This window comes from Tyto alba, unplaced genomic scaffold, assembly GCF_018691265.1.
Source record: "Tyto alba isolate M040663 unplaced genomic scaffold, T.alba_DEE_v4.0 Super-Scaffold_41, whole genome shotgun sequence".
NCBI lineage: Eukaryota > Metazoa > Chordata > Aves > Strigiformes > Tytonidae > Tyto > Tyto alba.
In genome coordinates, this window is record NW_024881317.1 from 7,648,738 (window position 1) to 7,675,216 (window position 26,479).

Below are 26,479 nucleotides of genomic sequence, written 5' to 3' on the forward strand. Positions count from 1 at the left end.
CTATCTCATCAGTTATCCTGATGCTAGCAAGCATCCATCACTTAGTCCTGTATCTTGCACGCTCTAATTTATTTAACAGCAACTCTTTAACACGCACTACTCACCTTGCAGCTTTCTTGCACTCCTTAGCTCTTTAGTCAGCTCAGATGTTGCATACTTAGCCAGGAATTAAGTCATTTGAGCTCTGCAACTTAAAACAGTAACCTAAAGTCTTGGATATATTCCTAAATAGAAATGGTATCTACTCCAGAAAAAGGGACATTTAAGAAGGGCAGCTTAACACCTGCACTAGCCCCTGTGAAAGAGCATATAAGGGAGATGCCTGGCATGCTCATGTGATAAACTGTGGGCTGAAGGGCAGCAGAGCTTGGAGGGGATGCAGAGAAGGGTGAGTTTCCTGTACCTGGCACTAAATAAAGAGAGTCCAGGACTTGTTAGAGAGATGAGCTCTATCAGAGAACAGAACTTATAGCAAATTAGTGAGAAGGATAGTCATAGAAAGGCGGTTTCTTATGACATATATTGAACCTTGAGGTATGATGGAGTTTCTGGAACAGCAAAGAGTAAGGCTGTTGCTTTGTGGGAGCTGTAGCCGAAGGGAGCTGCGGGTGCACACATGTATGCAGTGGGGAGAGAGCCAAGGGTAGGAGCTGACACCCAGATCCTTCTCTTTGCCTGCTCAGAACGGGAAAACTGTCAAAGTCAACAGCTGAAGAGAGAGGTTATATGCATGCTAAGGATAAGGAGCAGTATGAGGACACTATAAAAATGCTTTTAAGCAACCTTTAGCATTCACCAGAATAATCCCTGCAAAACAGATGGCAGAGCAGTTTAATATTCAGCCCAAAGGACAACTCCTCTAGCAAAACATCCTCACCCCCAGAGCTGCTTTCTGCTGGCAGCAATGGGAAGGTGCCCAGATCCTACAGTGACCATAAGGACACTCTGCAGTCACAAAGCTGACTGTAAAAAAAATTCTGAAGGGAAATTTTCCTCTCTGAAAGGAGAAAGAAAATTGTGCAGATAGGTTTTTGAGAAGTTCCAGTCTCAGACTCTTAACGAAGATGCAATTGATGGATCCATTTGTACACAGAAAGGACCATGTTTTTGAGATGCTTAACGACTCACAGCTCCCAGGGGAGCAGTATCCTGGATTTCAGGCAGCCAGAAATTACAGAAATATTATTAGACAGACTGAGTACTGTAGCAACGTCTGATCACCGTGTTGCTAGATGGAGGTGAAGTGTTGCAGTGCCTGGGACACAGATCTGTGCTGTGGGCTGAGCATCCTTGGGTCTGTCCCTTGGCTTCTTAGCATTTTTGTGTCCCTCCAGACTGCGCATTGGAGCAGCACAGCCCTCCTCTGGTGTGAATTGCGGATCGGTTGCTCAAAAGCTTTGCAGCTGTGGCTATATGAATAGATGGCAACTTGTGCCCCCAAAAGCCTAAATAAACCAGAAATTGGAGAAAAGAGGTCCATGTGCTCCCTGCTTCACAGCCGAGGCCCAGGAAAAGTGTGTGCTTTGCCCAGAGTCTTTTTCAGGTTTTCACTGAACTCTTGCAGCCCACCTTTTTTTTTTTTTTTGTATTATTTCTTTAACAAAGAGAACTGGTATTTTCTCTCAGGAGAATTGTGAAACTTCCCCTCTTATGAACTAGCATAAATAATAATAATAATAATTAAAAAATCTAAAAAATTAATCTGCAACCTCAGAATTCACAAAAATAATCCCTTCAGATCAGATCTATTAAAAAGTTTTATCTTATACTGTAAACGGTTGTCTTTTTGGCACAAAATTAAAAAAAAAAAAAAAAGGTGCACGGAGAGTTCTTTCAAACTGAAAAACAAACATTTAGTTTAAGAAACGCCAACATGTTAGCTGCTTGATCCATTTTTTATTAGAAACATTTGTTTAGAAGGAATTCTTTTCCCCTAAAAAATTCAGGTTTTGAAAAACTGTCGTTTTCTTATCAATAAAAATTACATCAGAAACTCTCTGATTTTATTCTAATGGATATAATATTATCTCAGGTGCATCTTTAAGAAGGCAGTATAGAGAAATATAATATTGGAAAAGTAATTCTGCTAGTTATATACATATGACAAAAAGTATCTGACCTCTGTGCTGTGAGGCAGAGAAGGGCTTTTCATCCACAGGGCTCTGATTATTCTTTTTTTGCTAACATTAACATTACTGCTGCAGCCACACAATTCAACATCCAGAAGAGCTGAGCAGTATCATCATTTTACTGGACAGATGGCAAGGATGGGTTCTTGGCAAGGATCCTGTGGAGGGAAAAGTGGTAAGATCTGGAGACAATATATATAGGATTGAAGTTAGGAAAAGGAAATGAGGGGGCTTCTAATGCAGAGAGGTAGAAACCAAGTGAATTCAGAAGTCAAGGAGCAAGGACAGGGATTAATGGTTCAAATTGCACTCAAAATAAAGGAGGAAGTGGCCAGGGAAGTATGGAAGCCCTGACATATTACTGATCCACACACTATAGGGAAAAAAATGACACTTACTGCTTAGTAATAACAGCAGCTCTCGCCTTCGTATCTAAGGATTATAAACCCATCTCAGACCATCTCTGTCAGAGCTCAGTGCTAATCCTTTCTAATTCTTGCTTGACTTTTTGCAACTTTATTCCACTACCAAAATAATAAACAGACAGGAGAAAAGTCTCAGGGCATAGGACTCAGAAACACTTTAGGAAGAAGTTGGCTGTGGGGAACATCACTTAGTCAAAAAAAAAAAAAAAAAAGAAAAAAAAGAAAAAAAGAGAAATAAAATTGACAGCTATTTACAGGGGCGATTGTATTAAAATAGGTCACAGCTCTTGCAGGTCTTCAGTAGTTACTTTCCTTACTTTGCCTTTCCATCAAATATCCTAGTCGGATGGTGGTGATGGGAAATGAGTCCCTGGGGAATTTCCAGTAGGATGTTCTCAAATCTGAACGCTGGCCTGTGAATGAGTGTGATTTAATTAGCTGAAGACCTGGTGTCTTCTTTGGAAATACAGGTCTGCTCTTGGGATGCAAGTTAGTAGACAATTGTAGACAGGTAAGGGAGTGTTATATACACCACTAGGGGAAAAAATCCTTCTGATTCCTTTCATTCCCTGTCCAGTCTCACAAGACTGGAAGAAAAATTTGTCCTTGCAATTAATGTCCAAAAGAAACCAGGGTCATCAAGCACTCTTCAGGGAGGACTATATCAGAGTCTTGGGTTGGAAACCCCTTGCAACTGGAGGAATGTCAGCTCCAGATGTTAATTTCTTGGGTCTCTTTTCTGTTCCTTTTCAGAAAAAACAAAGCAGGTGTGTGAATTTTCTAATGTTATTAATCAGTGACATGGTAGCTAGAAGCCAAATGGAGTTAGATCACCACCAAAGACACCATGATTATCTGTGTGGGCATACCAATATGTGTTTTTTTAGGTGTAAAGTTGTGGTAATGTCTACAACAATCACCTGTGGCTGAAAATGCTTACATCAGGCTAACGGGACCCGGACAAGAGATTTAAAAATCAAAGTCTGTAGCAGGGCCTGCCTTAAAAAGAGTTTGCTTTGAACTCTGGATAAAGAGGTGTCTTCTGTGGCTTTAAAGGAGAGTGCTGCATTAAGTGAAAACTAAGGATAAAACAAGTTTCTCCTGAGACTTTTTTTATTATTAAGCAATTATTTGATAGATATGTAACACAGGTTCAAAAACTCTCCATGGAGCTTATTAAGCAAACTCACTGTGCCAGAGATTCTGCATTAGTAGCTCTGAGTGAAAAGAAGAGCAAGATATTTGAAAGTCATTGACTTGAAATCACCTGGTACAAAGAACTAGCTTTCAGCAGTAAAGATGGCACCTAATGATTGCTCCCCTGCAGCACAGGTAGGACGTATAGGGTAAAAGTCCTCTGTTTGGTGTAAAAATCATTGATTTGTTCTAAGATGCTTCTAGGGTCTCTGGGACAGGACTCATTTATTCTCTTTTCTCATGATGCAGATTGGAAGAAGAGTGGTGCAGATGCAGCCCTGGTATATTGAAAAATGCAGGAAAAACAGAGCTGAAGCAATTTAGTACGTTACCAGCAGAACGGATTAATTATTTAACAGAGAAGGCATTTCAGTTCAAAATTCTCTGCTACAGAGTCTATTGAATTTACGACGTCTCACAGTTTCTGGATAATCTCTATTGATCTGTGGTGGGTTTTACGCATTTCTGTGTAGCTGCATACTGTTTATGTTTTGTTACACCGTGTCAAAATACCTACTGTGTAATTTGGTCCTAAACTCCTGCATCACTTTGCTAAAGGTAACACATTTTTCTGCAGAAAGAAGCTATAATGTTTAAAGATGAGGCATCTACTATAGCAGAGCTGGACATGGTATGAACATGAATAGTTCAGTTGTGTTTGACTGAGCTATGATTTACATTAAGTAAGAATCTGGCTGTACTGCTCTAATGCCATTACACTTTTTCATACTAACCCACCCCAAGTGCACTGGGGGAGATTTCTAGTTTCCAGCATATTGGGCACTAAAATGTCATTGTCTTTTGTGGTGGTGACTTTCACAGTAAAGTGGCTGAATTTAACTTGTAATCCACTATGTTATGTTATGAACTAAGGGACAGAAAGTCCCTCAGATTCTTAAAGGGAGATTATATCTTAAAGCCTGATATTCTGTTGGTGCAGATGCTTTAAAGGTCACATCTAAGACAGTATGTGCTGCAGCAAGCTGGCACATTGAATGTGTAGCAGATGAAACAAGGAACAAGCATCAGTCAAGCAGGATAAACAGCTTTTCTGAAGTTAAGGACACAGACTAGCATGTTGGGTGTTCGCGAAATAGAGAGGAATGTTTAACAGTAGGAATTGGAAAGAAACGGTTTAGCAGCACAAAGCTATATAAGGAGGGACAGACTACACATTAGGATTCCAGAGAAAGGCCATAAAAGGTCAATTTGACAAGCTGAATATGCATAATGAGTTGAGACAGATGGTATAAGAGTATGGTAGCTAATAAATAATGAACAGACTTGCTTCAAGAAGCAAAAGCAGGGAGAAATCAGTTAAGAGCTTAGTCAGAAGGGAGGTGGTGAAGGGGAAAAGAACAAAACCATGGAGGATGGGGGAGAATCACAGCAGGACGACTAGTGGGAGACGAGTGTCTGGTTCCAAGTGCTAGAGTTTTGTGGAGATGATAATTAACCCGAAGAAAACTTAGAAATACATATGCCTGAACTGGAATTTGGCCATTTTATTGAGATTAGCAATCTTTTAGCTGGGAAAATACTCATGGTGTCTAAACTTTTCCTATTTCTTCTTCTCCTTCTCTTCCATTATCATAGTACCTAAGCAGCCCACAGTGCTTACAGCTCCCATGAAAGGCTGGGAACACTTCTTAAGTTTGTTTTGCTCATCATGATTCAAGACAGAGAGAGACTATAATTTCATCTGAGCATTGGAACAGAAATGCTGTGCGCCGTGTCCCATACTGCTGGCACACCTTAGACCAGCAAGCTAAGGCCTCCTTCCAACCTTCACACCCAGCTATCTTTGATGACTGAGATACGGGTGAGCATTGCTGCCCCACAAGCCTCTTCCTAATGTGGAGCTGAGGCACAAACCCTGACCTGGATACCAAGGATTACTCAGATCTCCCAATGTAGATGTAAATCAAGAGGCTTTTTCAAGATCACCTGGGGAAGCCATATCAGTGCCAAACATCCAGTGCATGTTTGTTATGTCCTTGTCTTTTTAAATATCATAGAGAGCTAGAGTTTTCAAGGCTTTACTGACTATTAATAAACCAACCTCTATCAGCACTGCACCTGGTGGTATAAACTAACAGATAATTTAGTGTTGCTTCAGGAAAAAAAAAAAAAAACAGTACCCTGGTGCCCTTTAATGAGTTTAAGCATTTCTAGGTGTGTTTGCCCTTGGACAGCTTATTAGGTCTAACCTTACTGGGTTTGGAGGCTCTGACAAGCTCCCAGAGATGCGTGTAAGCAATAACCTTGGAAATAAACTGCCTGCAATTCAGCAAATTCTGCCTGTGTCAGACAGCAAACACTCCTGATTAACTATGAACTTGCTTAGCTTATTGGCAAAGATGGGCCTCTAGCTACAAAGGGGACTTTTATTTCATCACACTTGCAACCTGTGTTATTAAATAATGAACCACTTAATTAACTAATTCATTAATGCATGGCTGTGATGAATAGATTTGCTCCAGCAACAGAGTCATGAAAGCAGATGCAACCCTGAGTGATTTCCAAATACGGCTTTCTTTCAGAATGGATTCTATTTGAGCAAGTATCTTTATTTAATAACCTCATTCTTTCTCCTGCCTCTAGCTAATAGAGCAGCGTTGAGGTCTGCTGTGTCAGTTCCCCCCGCACCCCAGCGCTCCCTGCTCTGGTCCTTCCCTCTTTTCTGCCTGCCTGAAGCCCCCCACCTCCTTTGGCTCCAAGCAGTCAAGATGCCTTCAGTGTGTTGTGTCACAAAATCACTCTTTGCCCAGAGTTACCACACTGCTGTGGCCAGGATGCAGTGTCTCATCATCTCTTATCTCAAGTGCACAATGATTGCAGTGTTTCAGGTAGTGAAAAGCACTGTCAGATATTTTGCATGATCACCTTCTCATTGCTGATGGAACCAACAAACCTCCCCACGAACTGGAGACAGGACAAATAATTTAATGCACCTCACAGCAGCCTATGCAGGGTTGTTGTCTCCTGATTTCCACCATGGTATAGGAGCATGTTAAAGGGTTCTAGCAGAGACATTTCCATAGGCTGAGAGATCTCCCTGTAGCGAACTGTTCCTGCTATTGGGAACAGCTCTCTCCCAGCCTGGGATGCTCAGGCATCAGTCTTTAGAGACAGTTGCTTGCCAGCTCCAGTGAAGTGTACCACGGCACTGACCATGCCAGAATTCAGGATCATTCCAAGAAAACCCTCATGCTGCAGCCTGTCACAGTTGCAGCCAACCTTATGCTTCCATTGTGCTCTTTAATAGGTTTGATACTTATGTTTGCCTTCGGGGCTGCTCAACAATCAAGTCTGAGGAGCACAGTTATTATGATGCTAAGATTGAGATCAGATAAGAGGGATGGTTCTCAAACTAAATTCAGCTTCTTTCTTTTTTTGTGTAAACCCTCCAATACAATTATTTTGTGGCCACAAGAGCTTTCAAAATTGCAAATGCACTGTTCATTATGCACCTTGTCTGTGGAGAAATACAAGTGCAAGCAGCAGCAGGATTAAAGAGATATTCACTCTGAGACCCCTTTCAAGGTTATGTAGCAGGGAAAATAGTGGAGTAATTGCTTTTGCTCCATTCATTTTCATAGCATTTTGATTAGTTTGACCATTTTTTGGATATGAAACACTACTGAGGAGATCTGAACTTTGTAGCATCCATGATCATTCAACAGAGTCCATTGTCTAGTTATCAAATTCACTATTTGAATCATATGTATCACTGCAGCACAAACAAAATAAAACCACAAAATTATGTTTTCTTCCATAAGAAGGCAATGTGCAAAGCCTTAGCTGGGAAGCTACACTTTGAATATCTCAAATTCCCAGATCTTTGAAGAACCTGCTTTTGAAACAAGCATCTTGCAGAAAATCACAAAAATAGATTTTTTTTTTTTCATTGACTAGATGCACAAACTAAAATTGCCATGGGGCCTGGAATATGTTGGCACTGACTTAACAGTAACATAAGACCTCAGATATAGCAACACTACATTTATACTGTTTTATACCCATATGGAGATTTTCAACTCAAAAGATCCCCCGGCAGTTTTTTTGAACTATACAGCAGAAGAGTAGAGCTAATTTGAGCATATGTAGTGGGCCCCCTAACATTATGGAAAGGTGGGTTGCTTGGCAGTGTTTTTTTCCCAGGCATCCCATATTCCTTTCTTTTTCCTGCAGGAGTTTTTAGGTTAGCTCTTTGCAAGAGCAGCTCATTTATGCAAAGCCTTAAGCTTGGCCAGTATCTTCACAGCCCCAAGTCATATGGTTCTCAGTTGTTCCATGGGTCATCTGTCTCACAGCCTTCTGAAATTATGTTCATGCCTCTGTTGGAGAGGAAGAGGAGGAGAGGAGGAAACCACTGAAACAAGGAGCAGATACTGCAGGAGCCAAAGAATGAGAGAAAACTACAGCAGAGCATGAGATATAGCAAAGGAAGTAGGATAAGTCAGGGAGTGGGAGAGGGAAGGTCAGAAAGGGACAGGAGAAGGTGTAACAGTAGCTGGAGTACCCAATCTCAGAAACCAGTGTTGCCTTGAGCCAGTAAAAGGGAGGGAGAAAGAAAAAGCAATATTATGCATGCCACTTCATAGTGGTGAGAAGGCTGTGCATTTGCCTCCCAAACAGCTTAATAAATTCCTGTGTTCGGGTTAGACATTAATGATGAAAAAGCTTCATTTCCCAAAATTAATAGCTACAATACATCATCAGGCTATAGCACCATAGCTCATGTATACGCAGGGAGAAAATCCTCAAAATCACCTTTCGGGGCAGAAGGAAGATTTAGCTATTATTTATTGCTCAGTGTGACTCATGCTTGTGGGTAGGGGCGCGACAGTACAGATGGGAGTTAAAGTCAAATTGCTGTCAGCGTAATTTATGCCAGGAGAGTTGAATTCAGGCTACTTCTACTTATGCTTTACCTGTAATTCTTCTGTAAAATATGAAAAGCGTAAGAAAACAGTTTGAAAAATAAGTGCCTGTGCAGATATTGGTCAGGACTCAGACAAGTTTGGTTAGAGGAAAGATGGCTTAATGTCTTGGGGAGCATCAAGAACTCTGTACAGCTTTCTGTAATGCCACAAATGGCTCGATTAACTTTAGAGAAGACATTCAGTTACTCTTGGGTTTAGCTCTTTGTCTGCAAAAGAGCTGTAATAACTTACTTTCTCTACCTGTCAGAGATTGTGTAGGGAAAATACATGCATAACTGAAAAGTGAAACTTGTAACCACTGATGAAGAGCTCAAAAGTTCAACTTTCTAGACTTCAGATTGTCCTTGCCAAAACCACTGTGATTTTGAAATTATCCTCACAAGGATAGAACCTCCTGCGAATGGCCTCCAATGTGCTGTTTCTAAACAGAATCAATAATACTTCCAGCCTGTTTCATAACTGTCCTTCCGTTCCTCTTATTTCAGCTCTACCCAAAGATGACATGCTAAAGACACTAATAGTCATCAAACTCCCTAATTATGGAAAGGCAACGGAGAGAGATCTTGAAACTCTGGTGTCCCCATGCAAAGGGGCTGCTCTGGCATTCACGGTGGGGAGGGCAAGTATCTCGTGACCTGGGACCTGTTCTCACTGTGCCTGGTCTGAGGGTGCTCCTTCCTGCATACACTGAAATGAGGGGAATCCCTCTACCCCCTCCCAAAGCCCAGACTCTTTGACCCAGCTCAAGCCTTCCAAGGGACTGACTGTACAGCAGAAATTTCAGCTGCAGTCTCCCTGGAAGTGAGTTTAATGGAATAATATGCCTTTTAGCAAGATTTAAGCATTGAGGAACTTGGCATCTCCCTCCCTGCTGAGTGTCAGGGACATAGTGTATGCCAGTGCTGCTGTCACCATGTGCCCTTGTGCATGTCACCAACAGACAGGACTCAGGGCTGTGTTTCTTCAGTAGCTATCTGCTCCCACACAGTCGGCTGGCCTCCGCTTCTCCTTAGCCTGCTTGCAAAAATGTTATTTGGCACTGGGACACCCTCCCCCCTTCATGCCTCTCTAAATCTCAGCTGGAGCATGGCTCTTCTTGTCAGCAGGCATATTGTGGGATTGTGGTGGGCAGCCACACTTGGCCCCTTCTGAAGATTTCCTCTGTCATCGTGTTATTACCCAGCTTCCAGTCCACGTCCTGACATGCCGAGATCAAACCTTGCCAGGCTCCTCAGGACCATTTTGACTGCCTGTTCTTTTGACTGTCATTTTGATAGTCTTGAGATTTAGGAGATCTGGCCATTACACCGTGTGCTGCAGAGCCAGGCACAACAAGCCATAAAGAGCATGGAAAGCTATTCCTGAAAACCATGCTAGGGACTGCCTGCTAGGATTTGGGGTTTGAGTACACCTATTGCCAACTCTTCCCCACAGCAGATTCCCTCCACCTGGATTCTGATGAGCAGATTATTAAGATCAGAGAGTGCTGGCTTTCCTCTAGCTCCTGTTTTCTCCAGTACTCGTAGGGGAACTCCTGAATTTGGCAGAATCTGCAGCCCAGTGCAGCCTGAAATGTGTTGATCACACTTACTCCTACTTTTGATACTATTCATCCCCACCTAGCTTTAGAGATCATGTCCTGCACCACTGCACAGAGCTCTATTTTCATTCCTCCCTTCAACCCCAAGTCAGTTGGCAATGCTTCTGCAAGACACCTCCTCGCGACTGGGTGAAGTCACCCGCTGGCAGATGGTGCTGGTGGCCAAGTGTCTGACAGATCAGCATGCTCCCAAGCCCCGTGTCAGGTTGAAAGGAAGGCATGATGGGCCAGCAGGTTTGGTAATGGGTCTCCATACAGTATCTGCCTTCCTTACCCCTTGTGTGGTCTCTGTTTCCAAGGAATAGGGAAGAAAAATTAAAAATCAGTGTCTCTGTCCTAAAACAGTAAATGAGTTGGACTTGCAGTCTTATAATAGCAGACATTCAGGAAATCTGAAATGCAAGAGATTGAAATTCTGCACAAGGAGATCCCTACCTACACATCAACCTAAGGGACTCCTGGGAATAAAGACAAGGCCTTGGTAGCATTGAAAGTGGGGACTGGATATATTTAAGGGAAAGGAGAATACGAGTTTAATTTAAGTTATACAACCTTTCTTTCTACTGGGAGAAATAAGTTCTTCTTCAAGACATCAGGCAAACATCAAGACAACTTTATCCTGCTGTAGGCTATTCTGTAACTGTCCACTGAGGAGTTTCTTGGGTGTTTTTGCTGGTGCCCACTGTCAGAGAGGGGATCCCAGGCTAGAGGATTCTCTGAGTGGTAAATCCTGGGTAGTAGTAACAGGAAAGCTGTGAAATGGATTTCCCTTGACCCAGCTACATTGGGACTATTCACACAGAAATGACACCAGAAAATAGCGCTATCAGAGCAAACGGCTTCTGCTCCGAAGTGGGAAGAGAGGAGTATAGTCTATCACACCCTGAGTAAAGGTAAGATAAAATAAATTCAAGACTTCTGCTAGAAAGAGGAATCCTGGATGATATACAGGAGAAGGCAGGCAAGAAATGGAGTATGAGAGCAGGTGTCCTCCAGATGACAAGCCTAGGGGGATTAGCTGGCAAATTTCAAAGGGATAACAAATACTTCAAGGCAGATCAAGCTAGTGCCTCTTCAGGGAAAGGAAGATAGAATATCTCAGGTGAAGAAAGTGGCAAGGAGGAGATGATAATCAAAAGTTGTTTATCAAAGTGTAACATCAGACTGACTTGACAGGGAGCCAAGGAATGGCCTTGGGGAGGCACGTGGATATCGAGCCTTTCATCTAACCCAGACTGGCTAGGGAAAAGACTGCTTTCTGATGGCACTTTAGTGACAAATACAAAATCTGCTGGGGGTTGCAAAATCTTTCTGCTTACCCAGGAATAAGCAGCCAGAGTGCTGAAGCCCACAGTGCCAAGCCTGCAGTAACAGATCCCATCAGTGCAAGCTAAGCAGAAGGGGCAAGAGCTGACCAGTTCCCCTCTTGATTTCATGAGATCCCTGGAGGGAAGTGATGGTAAGAGGAGGAATATAGACCCATGATTAACATATAAATTTTAGACATTTTATATAGGAAGCTCTTTCTCTGCAACAGAATTTTTGTAAGGCTCTGTGTAACTGCTCTCTCTGCCTCTATTTCCTATTTTGGGAATAGGACTGAGTGCTTTCTACCTCCCATATATGCTGTGAGATGCTTGGGAACAGACGCAATGTTGTATCTCAGTTGGACAAGGGCAGCCAAAAGGCTGTTGCTTGGGGAAATTGGTATGCTTGTGCTGTAGAGGAGGTTGGTTTTCAGGGCTGTAAAACTGGTGCTTTGCCTGAACACTAAATTCACTTGTTAGCTTTCTCCTGCAAGGTGCAAATATGAGGAATCCAGGTAATGAACACGGAACGAGCTCCGAGTCTCTGCAGTTCCTGTACACAGGAGAACCACAAGTGGATCTAGTGATGGGCACAGAGCTGTGAGCAAAAGGCATTGATGTGTCTGTTATGTTTTAAGCCTAGTGCTGGATGAGGGCCAAGAGCTGCCTGACTCTATTCAACAGTCCCTGACTCTATTCAACAGTAAATGGGTTTGTTGCTGTGATTCAGATGAGATGGGTTTTAAAACTGGTCTGTGGAAGGATCTTTTATTTCCAAATAAAATACATTTTTTTGATTCCCTGGGGAGAAGCAAAGGGTTGGACATGCCTCAAATAGTGAAGGCTTCCATAGTTACTAATAAACCATGACCAGGGCTGGGTTCTGCCCAGACCCTCCACACTTTGCAGCACTGGTGCCCAGACTTTCCCCTGGGGCTGGCCCATGGCCCTTAGCAGGGGCACTCATGGGCCACGTGGCACAACTTCCCCAACACAACATCTGGATATTCACAGCTCCCTGCTTTCGATTGTCATGCACAGCTGTGCAAGCCTGACCCAGATACAATATTTTTTCTGCAAGGCTAGAGCAAAAACCAGGCTAACACACACTACACCTCCAGACTAACCCAAGCCACATAAAACGTCCTTCAGGTGAGGCACTTGTCCCATTATGTGTTTTTTTTTGTTTTTAAGTAAAGCCATACCTCTCAAAAGTTGGTGGCTAAAAGCAGTGTCCCTCCTCTACAAAGTGCACATGGCAGCTTTACCTGCTTCCCAAGTGTCACCTGCCCAGCTCTCCTCATCAAGACTCTCCTTCTGAGGCTACTGGAGATCCAGGCTCTGCAGTTCTCTCTTCAACACCAGCCTCATAGTGCCTGAATTTGGAGTACCAAAGTTTGATGCAGGCTTGAGAGGATTGCAGACATTTCCTGTTTGCAAGCAATATACCCTGAAATTTTACCGTGAAATGAGAAGGATTTTCTCTGGGAAATAACTCCACTTGCTCTTTCAGAAATTAGTCTCCTCACTTGTTGGAAAGTGAGAAAATGTTTCTCTCCAAAGGTCCCCAGTCTGCTGTTATGTGTCTGACTGTTACAAAGTCTGGGGAAACTCCCCTGTGTTCATACATGGGTGGCCAGCACAAGCATACTACTCCCTACAGTGGATCACAAAAGACAGAGGGGCTTCATGAACCCAAATTCATCCCTGATATTTGCCAACTGTAATCCCAAGGGTGCCTCAGTGATGGCACCAATCCTCCAGATCGACACGCGCTTCTACCCAGCTCATTTGGTGTTCCCACCTCTCCCCAAGAGACAGTTCAAGCCCACAGAACCCACAGTCCAGGCAACAAAATCTTACCTGGCTTTTCTTTCAGCTTCTCCCCTCCTGTGCTTTGCAGGAGGGAAGCGCTGCCCGCAGGTCTCTGCATCAAGGGGTTCCCCTGCAGCATGACATCACGCAGAGAGCTCCCTTGGCTCATGGACAGCGCTGAATTCTTCTGGTAGAGTAACCCTGACTGCCAAGTGAGGGCAAAACTGCTGATCCTTCTCTACAGCACCCTCAGCACCTGCCCCCAGCCACAGATTAGATCCTTCTCAGAGTCGTTTTAACACTAACCTGACAAATCGCCTGCTGCGCTGCTGCAGATGGTAGAAGCACTGCTGACTCTCTGCTGGAAGGTGGCAAAGCTTTCCTGGCTCCTCTCTAGCTCTTTAGCTCTCTAGCTTTTTCTTTTTTAACACCTTCAATATAATTTCTAAGAACTTACTAGCCACATCAGCTCATGCTACTTGTCTATTCATCCCTGAGCTCCGGGATGCTGATGAGCAGTGTCTAATACTTCAAAAGATGATAAAAATAATCCATGCCTTACTTGTTGTTTGAGTCTATGTGAAAAGAAAGATGGAGAATCCAAATCAACCCCCTGAGCTGATCAACTCTGAGAAGAGTAAGATCAGAGGATATTTAATTAGGTTCCTAATTACAGCAGTTATTAGCTGTCATTGAAATCACCTGGGTTTGGATCCCAGAGCAATGTGAACTACAGATTTCAGAGATATGCATTACAAAGATAAACATGATTATTCCTTTGGCTTGATCCCAGCTGGAAGAATAACAGGCTGCACTATCAACGACTGAAGATTAAACTCTGATATGTAATTTGTTCTTTTCACAATATAAGCAATATAAAGAAATCACATAGGCACAGTCACAAGATCCACAGTATTTCAATCCTAAAGTAAATTCAAAATAAGGAAAAAAAGGGGAGCACCATTGGAAAACCCACATATTATTTAAAGAAATACCACCTTACATCTATTTTCTGCATCTCTTCTAAAAATACAGCTCTGCTGATAGGATCAGACATTGTTCCTTCCACATGATTCTGAATAAAAGAGTGCAGCAAATGAAGAATCTACTAGAAACTAGAGGAATAACCTTGAATAAGTGTTTTCTGCTCCTTGTTTCTGTTTGTTTCATTCAGGCAGATAAAACAGGGAGAAAGAGTCAAAAAATAGTCTAGTTTTCTATGAAAAAAGAGATGTTAATAAACTTTTTCTTCATATCAGTCAATGTTTTTCTTCAAAATTTGGCAGGTTTTCCCCAAGGATTCAGAATTTTGCATTAGATTCAGTCATTTTCGGAGAAAATGGACAAAAGGAAACATTTGCTTCTCAAACATTTATAATTTGTCCAGAACAGATCTTTGTTCTTTTGAGAATAAAATGTTATGTTAAAATGAATGAATATTCTCTGACCAGAGGGAAGGAGCATGTTTCCTAAGAGAGATGGGGAGCTTCATTTTACATTAACCCACTGGCTTCACTGGATAGTGTAAATTGACTGTCCAGCTGGAGCCAGCTGTGCTGAGAGCAGTGGAAGAGAAAATGGATGAAAAAATGCTCCTGATCTAATGTGAATGCAAGAACAAGAATGCGAACTGGCCAGAAAGACATTTCAACTGGGAATAAAAAGAAAGTTTCTAAGCAGTCAATGAGTCAAAAAAACCCACCCTGTCTACTTCTCAGACAGAGCAGGCCACGTTTGCATGGGCAGTATAGTGGGGAGTGAGCTGGAGTGCTGCACTGCTGCTGACCTACTCTCAGTCACACCGAATGGGCCACCAGCTCGGCCAGGTGCTGGGGCATTTGCAGCAGGTGTGAAAGCCTGAAATTCAAACTGATGATGAAGTTCTGACAAAGTTTCTTGACAGCAATATTTCTGGGGCGTCTGGACAGGACCTTGAGGGGAAAGAGAGAAACTTCATCACTGGCTTTGTTGAAAATCAAAGACAAACTGCTGAGAAGTATCCTGTAAGCGTGAGCCCCGTGCTGACTGTACAGCTGGGCCAGAAGATGTAAGAGACCTTGATTTAACCCTTCTATGAATTAAAGATGGAAAAGACACCAGAGCATGGCAGGAGGGGGGTTAGTACTGTTATTGGTTACCAACTTGCATAGGGTGTGGGGAACAACTTATTTTCTATGTCAGCCCAATGGCAGGTAGACAGCACCAGCCAGTGGCTACTGCGTATGCCTGACTGCTGGCAGGCTCTGAAAGAGCATCCAAATGCCACCCAGCCTCAAGAGGATAAGGCCAAGGCAGCCAGGGGAGGTAAATCCAGAGAGCTTCATCTGTTTCTGTGTTTTTCTTGAGTCATTGTTGCTTTTGCAGTTGAGGAGCCCTTCACTGCAGGCAGAGCAGAGTGCGGCAAGCCTCGGAGAGTGTCGAGATTCATGAAATATAGATAGGAGGTAGGCAGGCTCCTAGAGCTGGGTAAATACATGCATGGTAATTGGCTCCATCCCCAAGAAAGAAATGTTTTGCGTAAGGATGCAAAAAGGGCTTGTTCAGTAAACTTTGATATACAGACTTGACTCAGCCATCACCGAAAATAAAATAAAAATGCTCCTCTATCTTCAGTAAATGAGCAAGCAACTCCATTTTCACCCTTTCTCCATTTTCATTCCACCCTTTTTCCATCACCCACTCAGAAGATGTTATCTCCAATGTCCTTTAGAAAGAGCATCTGATGAAAGCAGACACAGCACAGACACAATATCCTGATCCAAACCACTTTCAGTCTCCATAACATCCCCAAAGAAAACATCTGTCTACCTGGAACTGGCAGGAAACAAAGAGTCGTTGATGCACAGATCTTAGCATGGAGAAAAGCCAATGGCTAAATGGTTACTATTGTAATGAACATTTGTTAACCACTTTTTCCCAGATGCAAGGACAGGCATGCTCGCTGGGATGCTCTGAGTGCATGCAAACCTAAACTGTTGCTCCCTGTGAAATTACTAAAGGCTTCGTGGATCCCGTCTGTCCTTTGCATGTGAGCTAGATCCGAGAGATCTCTGCCTTTATGTACATTAACCATGCATGGCTGCTCAGAGCAAGCCTCTGCTTCTGCAGCCACAGTGAATGAATTATTTCTAGACACTTCTCAGGAGCTTCTCATGCTTAACCTGATCTCCCTTACTTGGAGCAAGCAAGATTCCCCTTCCTAGTGGGAAGATGAAACCTGAATGACCTCCCCTGGCAAGGGCGAGGCAGTCCAGATATGAGCAAACAGGGTCAGATGGATGCAAAATGAAGCCATGTAGGAAGACTCTGCACTGAAATTTTATGTGGACTGAAACTCATGATGGAATTTCATAGTAGAAACAGCTATAGCACCTCCTGCTCAAAACGCTCATTTTGAAACAGATCTTGAAAATTATTTTTGCTAATGATGGGGATGAAATTCACCCCAAACCCACTCAGCTCCAGGCTGCATTTGTGGACAAATTAGTAATGCTATTTTGCCAGCATCCTATATTCAACCACTAATTAACTCAGCAGCCGCTGCCAGAGTTAATCAGGGAAGCAGCTCCATTATCCCCTGTACACCCACGGGGTCAGGATCCACTGGCTGCCACCGCCCTGCCAGCTGTAAAGGCAGGACAAGGAGCTGCTCATTTTTCTGCTCTTGAAAGGCCACTGAAGCACCCACCGGCTCCCCGGCAGGGAGGTGGATGTCTGTGGGTGGGTGGCCCCAAGCCCTGCATCATCACTCCTGCAGCCATCCCTCCGCAGTAGTCTTTCCCATCCAGGAGAGATCCCTCCACAGTGAGTCCCTCCCACGCGCTTTAAACTGAAAGAAATGGGGAATGAAAGCCAGGAAGAAGCTGAACACAGCTAGACTTACTGGAAGAAGGCAAAGGTTTTCTCTTGTAATTCAGATGCCACAGCCTCTGTAGGAGTAGGTTATGCACAGCAGGGCTCAGCTTCTGTCCTGAGCCCTCATCCCACATCCCCCGGCTGCTATCTTCACAGCATCAAAAGGAAAGCATCAAAAAAGGAAAATCCTCTAATTCAAATAGTCCCAGGCAAGGAAGATGCACAGGAGATCAAGATCCCTGGGAAACGTCTGTTCTGAGCTGAACTGCTTACTTGAGGAGCTTTATTGCAACTTTTGGGGGTTAGCAGACCATGCATTATTTCCCACTTGAGGGAAAACCTGTGTATCACAGATGTAATAGACTGCATTTTCCTCTTTATACGTCACGCAATTCTGCTGAGCCACATGGTCTCAGATGTTGTAAGCCTGCCAAAATCATAATATTATTTCATAGCAGGTATGAGGAAAAATAAATCAGCAATGGTTAATTAAATAATTACTATCAGGTCTTGCATTTTACAGTACATTGTTTGGAGATGGAAATTCTGGATGGTTTTTAATCAAATGGCTTATCTAAATCTAGTAGGAATAAAAATCTGTTTCAGAATTTGATTTTTAAATGTCAAAGGAAATATTTTGTTTTGGAACTCTTCCAGGTGGAATACTTCCCAGTGAAAAGATAACTTTTTAATAACAATTAGGAAAAAATAATTTAAACTGAACAGCTACACTAGATGCTCAGAAAGAACAAAGATGCCAAAATTATATCAAATGACTTTCACCATGAACACACATCCCATTCTAATATTACCGGTCTGGAATTTTAATTTTATTTCAAATATGTTATGGATCAGAACCTCAGGGCTGTAGATTAATCCAGATTTGCTCAACTAAGAATCCCTCCATCAGCCTTGTTGTGATTATGTTCTTCTAATCAAGTACAATTAACAATTGTCACGTAACACCATTAAAAAACACTTAGGAATTGATCAATGGCTACTATAAGCTGAACCGATTAATGTAATTTTTGAAATCAAGTTTCAATTAGCTCTAAAGAATAATGAAAATGTGAATAGCAAATTCTCCTGCAGACATACCACCTTAGTCTGAACAAGAAAGATAAACATGATCCCTTTTACCTGACCACTGAAAAAAATTACCTGCTAAATTCCTTGTTAGATTTAGCACTTACTGTCCAGTTCACTCAGACAGTGAGTAAGCAAAGCTTTGCTTGTACATTTACTCACAGACATTTCTACAGGTCTCCTCTACCATGGGATGCTACCATTAGACTCTAGAAACATTGAGTAAAATTATGGCAGATTTGACTGAATTTATGGATGAAAACAACCAGAAACCAATTTTCAGTGATGATTATATATTAAAACAAATGTTGTTCAATGCAAGGACTAAATTCCTCTTGCAGGAAGGATGGAAACGCTGCCTCTCCTTTCTCTACCCAAACCTCTAAATGGCCAGTGGGACCAGCAGCTCTGTACCCAGCTTGTCCTTTTCCCCAGGCTGGACAGGCTGTCTGCCTGCTGGGCAGCCCGGTACTTTGATGGCAGGTTATCCAGCATCTGGGCAGATTACAGCAACGTTAAAATCAAGTGGATAACTATTCTCTGGATGTATTTATACTCAAGCAGATCAGAGAGATTTTTCCAAAGTTTTCCTTTAGTCACAGGACAGAAGATTTGAACACCTCTTTTGGACACTAACACAATGAAGGGAACTTTCTTTTCCAGCTCAAATGTGCCTTCTCTGGCTGCTCAGTGACGGAGTGTCTCAGGCCAAGCCCTGCTGCTCTGCCTGCTGTGACATTCCCTGCAGCACACAGCCCACTGAGAGACTGAAACCACTGCATCCTCGCTGGGGCTAGATGCAGGAAAGAAGCAATTTTGTACAAACCCATGAAGGCACAGAAGGGTGTTACTAGTGATTTTGGGACCTCCATGGGTGAGTCTAATACCCAGGTTATCTGAAAGCTCAGGGGAGTGATTGGAAACCTCTAGTACCCACTGATGAGTGGCTTGTCACATGAAGGCTTGCCCCTTTGGTGCTCTGTCATGAACGCATCAAGCCACAAAGTTTAGGAGGCTCCTGCCTGCGCACAACTAACAAGATGGAAAATGCCCTCAACGTCCTCTCAGAAGATGAGAGTGCAACAGTGGACCTGGCTGGAGAGCGGAAAAATGGTCAGTTTTTCTACTTCCACCTGATGGCAACTCTTCTTGTCTATATTTGAGATTTGGCTGTGCCACTAGTCAGCAAAAGACCTTCTTCCTCCACCCCTGGCTTCCTTTTTTCCACTGCTTAGTTACCCCGAGGACTCCAGTGCCTGATTCTCCACAGAGCTCCCCTGTTGTTTATAAGCAGCCTCCCAGAAACATCCACCCTTTTCATCTCTCCCTCCATCCACTTTTGGCCCCTACCCGTAATCCCACGGGGGATGTGTGGGAGGTGAACCTGGAGCAAGGCTGCTGTGTGAACACACAAACCTCAGGCGCTAGCTCCCATCGCCACCAGCCTTAGAGCACCCACAACAACCTCTGAATGCCACAGGGTCTCTCTGATAACTCAGCCTGACCCACCCCATCTGCAATACCCCCCTCCCTGAGCTCTCCTATACCTTGTCTCTGAGAAGGAGTAACCCAAATCCGCATCCCAATGGTGCCTTTACGTTAAAACCCAGAAACCTATTTTTGGTCTGTTTATGGTCAGCCGTATTTAAACAGAGACGAATTGCACCAGCACAAACTTGTCCTCGCATAACTTCATTTTCATCCAGACAGAAGCTTTCAAGCAACAGCAACCAAACCCTTTCAATATTTAATCAGCTGCGTGGCCTGAAACAGCAGGGACAGGCAGCAGCTGCCAGGCACAGAGCGGGCAAGGGGGGTGAGCGCTCCCATCCCCACCAAGCCTCTCTCCACCCTGAGCACTTGCCTCCTTTGCACACTTGCAGTGGTAGAAAAAGCAAATGGGAGCCCCATTTCAGCCTGCTGCTTTAGCCCCAGAAGCTTTCAAACAGCATGGCTTTGAAGTACCTTATTTTCATGCCTCTCTTCCAACTTCTCAGTTGCCTTCCAGGTGTAAATCTTACTTTCTTTCCTGCTGATGGCTGGGAAATTGCTGTGCTCAGCACCCTGTAATTGTAAGTCAGCAGCACATGAGCTCTCCCACTTTTTTTTCTGGTTTTAAAGCAGGCAGGATGTAAATCTTGGCTACAAACAAGGCTTTGCAGAACTTGCAGTGCATGGGGGCACATTTAGGCTTTTCCTAATCTTTCCTCATTCCCTTAGTGACTTGTCCTGTGTGTTTTAGGGGGATTAGAGTGGTTGAGAGGACACCATCCTTCAGTGGGTTGGCTCTGCAGCATGCAATTCAGACTCTGCTTTTAGTCCCCATGCTAAAGAAGTGTCGCTGTAAAATAAAGCCATAAGAAGGAGCTCCTGAAGTGTCCTGCTTTAGTCAACAGGCATGGCCGGCTTTTCAAAACCACAAGTGTCAAAATACTGAATGTTTTCTAGTCAGAAATACTTCATGAGTGTTTCCTACTAGAGCCCCTGTGTCCTGCACCCTTCCCAGCTTTTTGCAGCAGGATCCTATCTTCTTAGCATTATAAATTAGATACTAATAACCAACTCTAAACACACTTATCTAAAGAAGAAAAAAAATGTCAAAAGCATATTCAATTAGTGATAAATAATAAGTACAAGATTAATTAAAATTACTCTGCTCTGGATTCCCATCCTCTGGGTCTGAGAATGCAAAAGGCATTCCCCATGTTTCCGAGAGTGGCTCGACATCAGAGCATCGCCACAGTCCCCAGAGGGTTAATGAATGGCATCAGTGGTGGGAGATTCACTGGCCCCACTGGCAATGGGCTCCAGACTCCTTTCGCTGGTCAAACTAGTCTTGGCTCACCAGGGAGGGTCAGTTTCCACGAAGCCCAGAAACTTTGGGTCTGTATTGCAAGTGAAAAGGCTCTTCAGCTCCTCCTGAATGCCAGGAAAGCTTAACTAATCACCAACAACAGCTACATATCAGGAGAAGAAACCAGCCGGATTTCTCAATCTGAGTCTGTGTATAAATCATTTAACACCTCATCTACACATGCTTATAGTTAATGCACACTAGATCCCTGCATAGAGACAGCCCTGCTAAAATATCTGTGAATTTGGGCTGTGAGTGCATGTGGCAGGGGGTGCAGAAGGACAAATATACCCCTCCAAAAAGTGGCTGATCTTGCTGGTGCCCACTCTGAGCTTCAGTGGAAGTAGGTGAGAGGAATTCGGATTAGATTTCCTCCTTTGCAGTAGGCTGAAAGCATTGGAGAACCAGTTCCTGGTTGTTACTGGGCTTTGTAAAAACCCACACCTCTTGTGGCTCCAAGCAGCCATGATCCCAAATCACCCCCTCTTCTCCTCCCTCCCATATATCAGGGCAGAAAGAGCCCTGGTCCCCGTGTACAGAGAACAGAATAATCACTTTTAGTGTTTATTATGTTATGAAGTGCCATATCCCTCATACTAGCCTAGGTATCTCTGATTCTGGTATGAGTCCAGAGCAATTTTACTTGTTTACAGCCCTGAGACTAAAATCAAGATCCACCTACCCAGGATAGCTTGTAAATCTAAAAGAGATTTTATCCATCTGTATAAGTGTCCTGTGCAATAGATCCTCTGTGCCAAGTATATCCAGAGAAGTATTTTTGTGTGCTTCCATTCTGTCCCCCAAGACACATCAATCCCTCAGTCATCCTCAGGGAGGCATCCAATTCAGTCTGCCTCTAAACTCATATTCTGGCTTTGCTAATCCCCCTGGGAATGTGCCTCAGAGGAAGATGCTAGCTGCAAAACTAGATGTCACCAGGCTTGTTTGAGGACCATCACTAATTGTAGGACTGCTACATAAATGAGGTTCCTCAAAGAAGCCACCACCACCACCTTTGCCTGGAGGGATGTGGTGGGAGCAGTCACCAAGACCTGGCCGTGACCACTCGTGTCTTGACAGAGGACCAGCCTTCCACTCACCACTGCAGTACTGAGTCCTTGAGAGTAGGAGGGGTGTAAAACACACATATCACTTGGCTCTCATAGCACTTTCCCCATGGTCAAAAATCTCCTGCAGGGATTTTACTCACCCTCTCACATTTTACAAAACACCCCACAGGGATCATCTTCATGCCAGGACTGGGAAACTCTCCATGTTGCAATGGTGTCCAGGGACCTGCTGGGTAGAAATACCAGGGCTGCCCTGTTCTGAGGACATGACTCTTCTCACTCGCTGTCAGCTGAGGAGGATGGGAGGCCAGGGAGAGAGCCGCTGTGCTGGCAGCATGGTGGGAACCAGAGCTTGAACAAAGCCATCCATCACCCAGTCAGGAGTGGATGAGTTCCAGTTTCCTGCAAACCCATCTCCCACGAGAGCTGCTGTGAATCACAGCAAAACATTGAGTTTAACTAGAAACACTGAATCATCAAGAGCCAGCTGTCGCACAGTCCTGCAGCATCTCCTGCCCAGCATCAGGCCTGCCGCAGTCCTCTTGCAGAAGCACTGGGTCTCTCTCCTAGGCAGGGCAACAGCGACTGCGAAGCGGGACAAGGGAAAGGGCATCTCTCACATGGCTGTGTCTATACATGGGCCGTTAAGAGCAATTTCTTCAGTAAAGAGTACTGCTTTGGGGCTCATATACCGCTTTCCATTCTTTCCCAGCATCTACACTGTTCAATATAACATATTCTGCCCTCTGGGCTACTCTGCTCCTCCTAAGAGATGACTGCTTTCAGCCATGGGTGGGCAATCCCCTTCATTATAGATGCTCCTCATTATAGAAAATGCATACCAGGCATGAGTGACTGCCATATAAACTGATCTAAGCCAGGTCATGACACCCCAAACCTCTTGCACACAGTCTCTGGGACCCTCATGGCTGTGTGTATGGTAGCTATCCTGCTGATGTCCTCCCTTAAGAGATGGGAGAAGAAAACACAGCTGAGTACATCTCAGCACATCCAGCTTTTCTTTCTGGAGCATCTTACACAGCACTGTCAGTATCCATACCTTATCTACATAAGGGTACAGATAGATTCAAGCTGGCTGGACGTAGGGCAGTTCTGGTCTGGAAGCCATGCTGGTCATAGCAGTGCTTATTATTTGGAGATGGTAATTTAGATTATGGGCTGGGCCAGGACTGCCTCACATTTGAAGAGTCAGGTAGAGGCATCTTGGATATGTATCTGGCTTTTATTAGCTAGTTCTGATGTTGCCTGGGTCTTGGACTTGACGAGATATTTTACAGCCCTACTCACTCTCTCCATGTCACTCACAACTTTGTAGATCTCTATCACATTCCTCTATATCTATAATCATATCCTCGGGTTTGTCACACCAAGGTGAGCAGAAAACATCTCTGAAAACCTTAGTCTCTCCACTTAAATGAGGCAGATTAAAATACCGTAAAGTACTCTCACATTTCATCCACCTCCAAGAAAGAAAATTCTTAATTTCTTCTTCCTCCCTGGCATTAAGGCAGTCAAGAACATGCCCAGGTGAGTTATGTCACTTTACACATGGAAAAGTCTAGGATGTCTAATTGTAAAGATTCCCTAGGATAGTTCTAGAAAAAGACAAGATTTGTCCTCAAAGTGGCCTGAACTTCCTGGCTCCCTTGTCCTGTCTTAATTCTCTTTCAAGAGAGGTTCTACCCTCTCTTTTAACCCAACTCGTCTTTTGAATTCAATCCATCCAAGGGAATCTGCAAGTCCACCTTGTTCCCCTCTTCCTTCTGCCCCCAACACCAGTGTGTTTCTACTGACATAAACGTGATCACAAAGTCGTGACTGCACGGGAAGAACAAACAGGCTGAGCAGATGGGTTGTGCGGGAGGAAGCCCTCATTTAAAACGCAAATAGCTGCTGGTAATTTAGCAGATGTGGTAAGAAAAATCTGGAGAGACAAGCATGAGGTGACTGGATTCCAATTTCAACCAAATAATGTGGAAGTTTCCCTGGCAAGAAAAAGCTTAATCTTCCATCTCCTTGATTACCTTGGCTTGAAGAGATAATGACATGGATGCCAAGTGTCTTCACAGGAATGATCTGGACTATTCTTTGTTTAGGATCTCATATGACTCCCTGACCTTACCAAATGGATTTATTCACATGGGAAATCCATCCTTTTTATCACAAATGCCCACGAGAAAAGACTAAAATTCAATTAGATATCATAACATTCATTAATTCTGTAGCACATTGAATTCTGTTTCCACTCACAGACAAATACTTCAGGATCTGTCCTTCACTTCCCCAACATCAAATCAGCATGTCTCAGGAAATATCTTTGGGATGCTATAAAAATCTGTACATCTAGCATATTGTAATATTCATTTGGCCCTAGAATTTCATCTTGGCAGATGTACCAAAATTACCACAGATGGATATGAGGAATTTCTCTTTATAAATATTACAGAGTCATTAATTAAACAAGGGAAATTAACCCTTCCAGGAAGTACTGCAACAAGGACCAGGAAAGCACAGTCACTACTGGCAAACATCTTTGACTGTGGGAGAAAAGTCAAGTGGACACAAACAAAAAATGGACATCAAAGATACTCTGACAATATTTCTGCAGGTTTTAGAAGATAATACAACAAGAAAATAAATTTATAGAAATTTCTGGTGCTCAGAAGTGTTCTTCCAGGAAACACAGAATGAAGGATTTTCAACCTTTTGAAACAAACTATGGTGTTTCAGTTAGAGGAAGCAAAACCTGTCATCTCTAAGAAGATTAACCCACAGATATAATAATCAATCCCCCAAAGACAACAAATGTGGCAATTCCTGTACTTTCTCCTTCTTTCACAGTGCTGGATTCAGAGTCATGCAAAGCCCCTTCCACTCACCTGACACAGATTTAGTACAAAAGGTTGTCATCCTGAAACATATGTGACACAAAATTCCAACCCAGAACTTGCTGCTGAGGAGAGGAGGATCTTTTTCTTTATGTTTAACATAACTGGTGCTTGAAACTTCAAGGTTGCTGTAGAATAAGCACAATAACCAGAGTGCCACACTCTAAGTGTCATGGTATCTAACATGAAAGAGTAGGAAATGTGTGAGCTTTTAGCAAGTGGAGGTTTCTGTATGAATACATCATGAGAGAGATATTTTTATAAAAAAAATCATCTCCGCAGTGTTCTCCAGGAGTAGTTTTTAACTCTGCCTGTCATAAATAAATATATAAAGAATTTGTTTTGGTATTTCCAAACCAAATTTTGCACCAGTTTTTGGGTGGAACACAGGTCTGTCAAGAAGGTCATAGCTTTCTACCTGTCAGCAAAATTGCCAGAGCTTCACCACTGTATTTTTCCTTTTTTTTTTTTTTTTTGTCAACAGAGATATATTATGTACAGACCTTTGCAGATTCAATACAGCCAGATTGCAAAGGCTGCTCTAAGATTTATTATTCCTTGATCCTCTTTAAACAAGGGCCCTAAATTCACTCCTAGTGTAAGAGCTCTGCTGTCACTCAACTTAGAAGCAGGACGCCCATTTTAAAAGTCCTTTGAGATAAACTGACTCACAGACCTCTCATTTAGAGTAAGCCAATGTCGAGGACATCAGATAGCTCACAATCCTAGCAGTGTGTAATCCAACTAGACCCTCTTCCTTCCAAATACCTTTATGTGCACCTCTCTATATATCAGCTATTTGCAGCACCTAGGGGACTGGTTTCAGGGAGAAATGCAGTTAGACTTCACAATGGAGATAGTTTATCAGTTAGAAAAGTTGAGGGGCTTTATGCATCAACTTAAGGGCAAGGATTCATGAATGACCTTCCAAAACTCCTGCAGTAAAGAGCATAAGGCAGAAAAGGCAGCATTCGGGTAGCAGCTCGATTAGGACTGCCCTATGGAGAGCACGGCTGGTGCCTGGCTGTGAGCTCTGAATGTGCCCCAGACCAAGCTGGAAATCATGTAGGAAAAAAGATATAGAGTGGGCGATGAAACAGCATTCAAGTGAAAGCTACTCCAACTGCCTAGGCACACACATTAACTGATCTCCTCAGCTCCCAGCCTCTTGCTAATAATAATTAAATTGCTTTGATGAACACTGACCCCTGGAAAAGCTTCTGTAGAAACCGAATGGCCTTCATTGTTTTTTTCCCTCTTTTTCAGCTCTCCTCCCTGTGCTT

General features: G+C 43.3%; 1 protein-coding gene across 5 annotated transcripts in view; it reads right to left on the minus strand.

Moving 5' to 3' along the window:
* SV2B (synaptic vesicle glycoprotein 2B) overlaps positions 1-26,479 on the minus strand; it is a 69,294-nt gene that overhangs the window by 36,555 nt on the left and 6,260 nt on the right. Inside the window, exon 3 of one of the 5 annotated variants that reach the window (XM_032994253.2) lies at positions 2,120-2,287. The exons of 3 other annotated variants lie outside the window; for them this stretch is intronic. The gene's annotated coding sequence lies outside the window, so the exon portion shown is untranslated. Of the gene's footprint in view, positions 1-2,119; positions 2,288-20,328; positions 20,428-26,479 lie in introns of all 5 variants that reach the window. One more of the 5 variants, XM_032994254.2, reaches the window with a different exon arrangement.